The sequence below is a fragment of the Microtus oregoni genome, unplaced genomic scaffold (genome assembly GCF_018167655.1).
Source record: "Microtus oregoni isolate MIOR12 unplaced genomic scaffold, Mior012 000041F_ref0000270, whole genome shotgun sequence".
Lineage (NCBI taxonomy): Eukaryota > Metazoa > Chordata > Mammalia > Rodentia > Cricetidae > Microtus > Microtus oregoni.
In genome coordinates this window covers 15,745,325-15,747,777 of record NW_024543208.1, presented here as the reverse complement: position 1 = coordinate 15,747,777, position 2,453 = coordinate 15,745,325, and positions in this window count along the sequence as shown.

The window sequence follows — 2,453 nt, the reverse complement described above, 5'->3', positions numbered from 1 at the left end:
AAGGACCTTAGATGGAACAAGGCAGCCTGGGGCCCTCATCTGGGGCATACTGGTCCCAGTCTCGGGAGTGGAACCAGAACACAGAGAGGACTGCAGTGCTTACACACTGGGACTGTGAGCTGAGGAAAAGTTGTCATGCTAGACAGCAGCCAGGACTTGCTGGGGTTAGGACCCCTTTCCCCTGCCCAGCCGAATGATTGTCTCTGGAGTCTTTGCAGCTGGAGGCCATGTCCTCAGAGACCAGCAGGTCCTCAGAGGTCCTCAGAGACCAGCAGGCAAGACGACAGCCACATTCCAGGGACAGAGGACCTGGCTAATTCTGCCGGAAGGAGCGTGGGGACAGTACGGCAGGCATCTCTCTCTCTGGCCTAGAGTTCAACTCTTGTTGAAATATCATCCTAGCTATGGGGGAATTCAAGAGCGAGGCCAGAACAAGGCTTGTGGCCTAGATGCTGATGAAGGAATTCTAGAGCCGCAACGGGAGGCCACTCAGCCTTCTCCCAGCTGCTTTGCCTGCAGGGCTACTTCCCAAGTCCTCCAAGGTCCTGCTTAGCTACAACTCTTCAGGGAGTTCGGAAGCCAGGCCTCTCTGAGGACAGGACAGCCCTCTATGTCCCATCCTCCCTGGTTGCTGAAACTCTAAGCCTGATGACATAACATGGTACCCTGTGTTTATCAGAGAAGAGGGTGGATTCATGCTTTGGCCGTCGGTACACATTTGCTGATCCTAAAGCTGGCTCTGCCAGCCTCCCACATGGGACAGGAGCAGGTAACAGGGTGGTTATCTTGCTTTTCTTTCCATCCTTTCTTCCTAACATTTATTATATTTTCATTTTTGTGTGTCCATGTGTGAGCACACTATTACCATAGTGCATGTGCAGAGGTCTGAAGGTAAGTGGGTGGGGTTGGTTCTCTGTGGGTCCCAGGAATTGAACTTAGGTCCTCAACCTTGGCCACAGGCACATTTACCCGCTGAGCCATCAGAAAGCTGTCCCCTTGACCTTCCCTCTTTCCCTCAATTCATTCTTTTATCTCATTGTAATGACCAAAAAGTCTGATTGGAATAACTTATAAAAGAATGTTATGGATTAGTCTTTTGCTGTAGCCTTTCAGTAAACACAGTGATAAAAAAAAAAAAAAGGCCGGAATGGATGGGAGGGCAGAAGACGAGGGCAGGAAAGCAGGGCAGAAGTGGGGTGAGATACATTTTGGCTTACAGTTTGGAGGCATACAGTCCATCATGGTGCAAAAGGTATGGTGTGAGACATGGGCCAGGGCCAGCCACAAGTTTCTGGTTCCATCACTAGGCAGTCAGAGAGCAGTGAGCTCCTTCAGAACCCTCAAAGCTGGACCCTGGAGAGACTCACATTCTCCATCTATGTGCCACCTCCTAAAGGCTTTCTTATCATGTCCCCAAATACCTATGATGGACCAAGTGCCCGAAGGAGCCTGTGGGAGATGTGACACTCAGACCATAGCCGCCATTGTCTGAGCATTTGTGGAGCACTTCCTAGGCCCCAGGCATTGAGTTTTCATCAAAGGGAGGCAGTATAACCCCCTAGCAGGGATGCAGCTGGGACCCCCCCCCCCCGTGCTCAGTGACCAGTGACCAGTTCAGAACCTGGCATACAAGCCATTTACCTATTGGCTGAGGGCCCCAGAACAAATGACTTTATCAGACCTGAATTGTGTATCCATCCCCATACTACTGCCTGAATGGGGTCCAGATAAGCAGACAAGAACTGTTGGTGTGTCCCATGGTACACGGGGTTAGGAGGACTGGGAGCTAATGTGAGGACCCTGCTTTTCCTCTTAATTCAACATGGTGAGAGTAAGGGGCCCTGCTTTTTTGTCTTCTCCTTGCTGGCCTCCTTTCTCAAGAGCACCCCAAGAATAAGAGGCATGTTTGGTGCACTGTGGGTCCTTTAGAAAAAGTTTGGCCCATAATCTAATGTGGTAGAGGCATGAATGGTTCATAGTCTCACCTCTGTGGTTTGTCCATAGGCATTTAGTGAGTGCCTACTGTATGCTCAAAATGGACACCTTCAAGACCCATAGTTTCCTTCAAGCCCAGTGAGCCTCAGAGGGCCATAGATCTAGTCCTTGAGAGTCCCTCATCTTCTGTCTTATTCCTGACATGCCTAGACAGGCTTCCCAGTCAGCTCACCCATTTCCAGGCTTGTGACGTCAGAGAGATGCCACCCGAGGGCTGACTGTGAGTTTTGTCCCCTCAGTATTGTCAACTCCCCGTAGTTTATGTGGCAGGAAGAATGGATGTGGGGCAGTGGGAAGGAGGGTCCCTTCTCTGCTACCTTGTATGTTGTCCTTGTCTCTTCCTTCCAGCTGACCGTGACTCCCAGAAGCCTCCCGGTCTCGCGCCTTCCTTATCACCTTTACTGAACTGAACGAATTTGGCAGGAGCCTTCCCTACCCAAGCGTAGAATATTCTTGGA